The sequence below is a fragment of the Elephas maximus genome, chromosome 20 (assembly GCF_024166365.1).
Source record: "Elephas maximus indicus isolate mEleMax1 chromosome 20, mEleMax1 primary haplotype, whole genome shotgun sequence".
In the NCBI taxonomy this organism is placed as follows: Eukaryota; Metazoa; Chordata; class Mammalia; order Proboscidea; family Elephantidae; genus Elephas; species Elephas maximus.
This window is the reverse complement of record NC_064838.1, coordinates 30,594,648-30,600,481: the sequence shown is the minus strand read 5'-3', so window position 1 is coordinate 30,600,481 and position 5,834 is coordinate 30,594,648. Positions and strand designations below refer to the sequence as shown.

Genomic DNA, 5,834 nt, shown 5'->3' with positions numbered 1-5,834 from the left:
AATAGTTCCCAAACATCCAAACTGCTTCTCACCACAGTGTCTTTGCATTTAACATTTGTTCTCTCCCACCCTGGTACTGTTTTTAAGGGAAATCAGTTCTTCTGAATGGGCTCAACCAAATCCTACATGTGTTGATCTTTTGCATCACACTAGACGACATGGTGAAGAAATGGAGGCAGGTACTAATATTTATGAAGTGGGGGGCAGGGGCAGTGGTGGTTCAGTGGTAGACTTCTTGCCTTCCAGGCAGGAGATCTGTGTTTGATTCCAGGCTAGTACACGTCATGTGAAGCCACCACCTGTCTGTCAGTGGAGGCTTGCATATTGCTATGATGCTGAACAGGTTTCAGTGAAGCTTTCAGACTAAGACAGTGTAGGAAGAAAGTCCTGAAGGGACTTCCAAAACTCCAGTGAAAACCCTATAGATCACAACTGGCCGATCATGGGGATGGTGCAGGACTGGGCAGCATTTTATCCCTTTGGGGGTCGCCATGAAATGGGGGCTAACTGGATAGCAGCTAACAACATTTATTTACATGCACAGAATTTCCATCTTTAACTGATGCAATCATCATAGTGTTACTTCAGGTAGGTGTAATTATCTCATTAAAAAAAAAAAAAACTAGGCAAAGAGACTTAATAGAAGCAGTAATGAAACTAGCAATGGATCTAGAATTCAGATCTAGGCCTGGCTACCTCATTTCCAAACCTACTTCTTCACCTAAAAACTTTGACTTCCTGGATGCTAGAAGAAAGTGAGGTGAGATGACATCGACCACGTGTCAGGATTTACAGAAAATATTTATGTAGGAGAAATTGGAGAAAAATAATCTCAAAAAATTCTTTCAAACCCCAATATTTTATTGTTTTATGAATACATGAATAAAATATTTTACACATTATGAATTGTCAATGCCATTGTGATGACTAATGTTATGTGTCTACTTGGGTAGGCTATAATTCTCAGTGGTTTCACAGATATGGGACTGGTTGCTCTTCCATAATGTAATTACTTTCCATGATGTGATCAGCCAACCAGCTGAAAGGGGAGTTTCCATGGAGGTGTGGCCTGCTTCCAGTATATAAATGGATGTTCTGGCAAAGCTCGCTCTCTCAACCCTGCAGTCTTCTCATCGCCTGACCTCCAGTTCTTGGACGTAAGTATACAAAAGTCTCTCACCTGCCACCTGACCTGCAGATTTTTTATTCCACAGCCTCTGCAATCCCATAAGCCAGGAGAAGTCTCTAGCCTGCCACTGGGCCTACAGATTTGGAACTTGTCAGAACCCACAATTGCATGAGCTATTTCCTTGAAATAAATATTTATATATGTCTATCTCTATGTATGTCTCTCTATCTGTATCTGGGTTTGTTCCTCTAGAGAAGTCAGACTAAAACAGCTGCATTCGACTGCATCACATACGAACTTAAGTAAATGGACAAAATCTTAATCAGAGAAATTATTTCAGTTAGAAGGAAGTAAAACAACACAAATTTCATCCTATAACTTAAAAAACAAAATCAGTAAATGCAGGACAAGTAAATGGACAAAATCTTAATCAGAGAAATTATTTCAGTTAGAAGGAATAAAACAACACAAATTTCATCCTATAACTTAAAAAACAAAATCAGTAAATGCAGGACAAAGGAGACCTTATTAGGTAGCAGTTTATATGAAGAAAACAGATAAAAACCCTGGTTTTTTGTTTTGTTTTGGTTTTTCCATTTTAGGAAAAATGGTTTAATGGTAGGTTTGAAACCTCTTTTGTAGACAGAGTCCCTTTCTCCATAGAACTCCCCACTAATTCTCCTCCCATGCCTACTAGAAGACTACAGCCCTTCTGGGGGGCCCCTGCCCCTCCAGACTTCCCTACCCTGCTGAGAGGCCTGCTCTGGGTCTAAGTGCTTGTGTGCCCATCACGTGTATTTTTATAAAAAGTGAGCACAACACTGTACTATGCCTTTTTTCTCAATGTCATGGGACTGGCCCACAGCACCTTCTACCCTTAAATTAAATAGCCCATTAGATAATCTCTCAGTGCTGGCAGAGAGGGGGTGCCATGGCAACAAGCCCTGTCCTGGGTCAGCTCCTGCAGTCCCAGCATCTCCACCCTGACTACATCTGGGTTCTACAAGAATAGCCTAGAGCACGCCGTCTCTCAGCCCTTGCTAGTCTTGGGACCTTCTTCCCAGATGGGGAAGTGAGTCTAATTGGATCACGCTGGCACTGGGCACCTCCACAGGTATGGATAGGGGGTCAGCCAGCATCTCCAGGAGACGCTGTAGCCTGACCCCACCACAAACTCGAGCGTGATCTGCTTGAATGGTCTGCTTCTTGTCATAGACATCTGGGTAGCCAAAGCCAACAATGTGCACAAAATCACAGAAGTGGTGGGGCAGGGTGTTGGCCAACAGGTTTGTGGTGGACTTCTGCTTAAACTTGCATGGCTGTTACACTGGCAGGCTAAGCAGTCTGTCAGCTGCAATCTCCATGAAGAAGTTGAGAATCCTAATCTTTTGGAGGTTGATGTCCCGGATAAGGCTAGTTCCAGAAACCCTTTTGCACCCTCTTGTTGTCACTCAGGGTGGTCTTAATCCAGTAGAAATCCATCTTGAATACTGCCAGGACTGGGAGTGTGTCTGGGTTATTCTCCACTTTGTGGTTGAAGTGGGCAGATTTAGGGTAGAAGAGATGCCTGGTGGTCTTGGAGCCCATATCCCCCTAGAAGCCAGCCACTGGAGTGTTGTTCAATATGATGATCACGTCGTACTTGCTGATGGCCATTCCCAGGAAGCTGTTCTACAGCCAGTGCTTGTTCCCCACCACCACACAGCAGCAGTGCTTCAGGCTGTAGATGCTCTCTGCCACGACATAGCTGGTGAAGACTAGAACCTGGAGGAGCAGGTCTTCTCTACCCTTGGTCCCACAGAGTAGCTTATAGGCAGAGAGTGTTTTGCCTCAGAAGAAATCCTTAAGCTGTGGAAAAATGGATTGATTTCACCCTGGAGGCACAGTTCTCTCTTCTCTGGGATGGGAAAATAAAAACTGTCTTCTTGAGAGATGGAATACTGCACCATGATGACCAGGACCAGAGCCAGCAGAGCCAGAAGCTTCCAGTGGGACTTGCCGATCATGCTTTTCAGCAGGTAGCTCAGCTCCTGGAAAGAGCTGTCATCCCGGCTGCCTCTCACCACCCTCGCAGGTGGACTGGGGCAAGGCAGGACAGCTGCGCCCACGGTTCGGATCCACTAAGCGCGGAGACCAAAGCACGGTTGGTTTGGCTTGCTCCCTGTCCCAGGTGCATGACCAGCCTGGGAGCTGGCAAGGCAGATGGCCCCAAGAACCTGGGTTTTAATTCATCACAAATTCAAAATAATTCAACAGTAAGATATGTTTTCTTTAAAAAGCCAACAGCACCTTAAAGTTATCTAATGGAAGACCAGTGTATTATTCATTTCAGGAAAGAATCATGTTGCTTAGTTCTGGACTGGTTATTATAATAATGTGTTTACTAGGATAAGCTTTCTAACTGCCTTTCAACTGTAGGACTTTCTGAAATTGAGAATGATATATTCAGTTCTTGAACAATAACAAAGTACATTTTTAAAATCCAAATAGGTCAATCATGTGTAAAATAATATAAGACAAGGATAGCAAGCTCAAGCGCTTACAGGGAAAAGCTGTTACAATACGTAAATAAAACTGGCCCCAATGAAATAGACAAACTAGGGTGTGCTATTCTCATGAAGAGGACAGCCCACCAACACACCAAATGACCAATGTACTAAAAAAATTAGACAAATTCCCATTTGTGAAAATACAATTTAACTGAATGACCACCTCCTCACTATCTCACACAATCATTAATTAAGTGAAAAACCATTTTGCTGAATTACTAATTCATCAGAAATTTGTTTCTATTAACTAGATTAGAGTAATTGGTATTGCTTGTTATGTTTTCAAAACAGTCTTTGATATACTTTCCCTAAAATTGTGGAGGAATGAATTTCTTCAGATTTGATTTTAAGTACTGTACATGATCGAAATGTCAGATTTTATAAGTAGTGAGTAGGGCAGTATATTAGTTTCCTACAGCAGCTGTAACAAAGTACTATAAACCGGGTGGCTTAAAACAATAGAAATGTATTGCCTCACAGTTCTGAAGGCTAAGAGTCTAAATTCAGAGTGCTGGCAGGGCCTTGTTCTCTCTGAAGGCTCTAGGGTAAGATCCTATCTTGTCTCTTCCATCTCCTGGTAGCTCCAGGTGTTTCTTGGTTTGTGGCAGCACACTCTAATCTCTGCCTCTGTCTTTACAAGGCCATCCTCACTCTGACACTGTGTCTCTTTTCCTGTTTTGATAAGGCCATAAGTAATACTGGATTAGGTCTACCTTTGCCAGTATGATCTCATGTTAACTAATAACATCTGCAAAGATGCTGTTTCCAGGTTAGGTCACACCACAGGTATCGGGGGTTAGAATTTAAACATATCTTTTTTAGGGGATACAAATCAACCCTTAACAAGTAGGTTTCTCTTTTCTAATTCATTTTCAATTGAATCCATGGTTTTTCATACTTCTCTCATTCATGGTTTTGCTTTCTTAAGTGGGACAGAAAGGGAAGTGGTACAGCTAACTTTTGTGGCAGGTTTCGTTGTATCCCATTACCAAATGTAAGTATGTGCCCATCTGTACTGTCTCTAGCTTTCTTTTGCCTCCCAATTTTCCACTCAGCTTCTCCATTCCAAGGTCTCTCTATTGCCTTCCTAGGACAATTTGTCCAAACTGTTGTTCAACTGCTTAAAGCATTGGCCAGCTTTCTTGTTATTAATATGTAATAGTTAACAATGCTAAGGGGCTTATTTTATATCTTAACATTTTCTAGAAGATAAACTTAGACTCCAGTTCCTTTGGAGATTATTTGTTCCTACGTGCACACTTAATTCTCCATGAAAACAAGAACTTACTGGAAAAGCTGTTATTCCGCAGCACACACCACATCTTGAAAATTGCTTGCCATTGTGGTCCTGTCAGTTTAGGAGCAGGAGTTCAAGGCAGCCCTGCCTCCTACAAGAGGGTCTTTGTGGCTTCATCAGGGTGAGACATTTCCTCAATGATTTCCACCTCCTCCACTGAGGCTCAAGCTCCAAGCTGCACAGAGCTGTTGGAGCAAACTGAGAATAATTTGAAGCCATCAACAGAACTTTCCAGTAGGAAGAAACCTGCCTTTTGCACAAAGCTATAGGTAGGCTGTATGCCTAAGACATGGATAAAAACAGTCTGATTTTGGTACCCATTATCATGGTTATATTATCATAATTGAAGCATTACAATATGGGGTAATGGCATATTATTTTCAATAGATACTTTTATAAACCAAAAAAAAAAAAAAAAAAATTCCGTTGTCACAGAGTTGATTCCAACTCATAGCAACTCCACTTGTTAAATAGTAAAGCCAAGCCCCACAAGGTTTCCTTAGGTGTAATCTTTATGAAAGCAGGTTGTCAGGCCTTTCTTCTATAGCACTGCTGGGTGGTTTGAACTACCAACCTTTAGTCTGTGCCACCCAGGGGGCCTAGATACTTTTATAGAGCACTAGAAATAAAGTCTTTATAATATTCTCATAATTTCTGAGGAAAATTGAACTATTTTAAAAACTTGATTTTTTTCATAATCCAATAGAAATGTAAAGGTGAACACTTACACAAAAACAAACATCAAAGAATGAAGCTTTAGAAAACAAAGGTGAGAACTACTTTTAAAAAACTTTAGTCTTTTATATGAGAGATCCTGAGTATAATAAATGTTAAGTATTTGTTAAATATATCAACACAT

At 41.4% G+C, this 5,834-nt stretch overlaps 1 pseudogene; it reads right to left on the bottom strand.

The window, feature by feature from the left end:
• Nucleotides 1–2,216: 2,216 nt before the first annotated feature.
• On the bottom strand, nucleotides 2,217–3,183 carry LOC126064386 (CMP-N-acetylneuraminate-beta-galactosamide-alpha-2,3-sialyltransferase 4-like; annotated as a pseudogene).
• Between the last annotated feature and the right edge of the window lie 2,651 nt (nucleotides 3,184–5,834).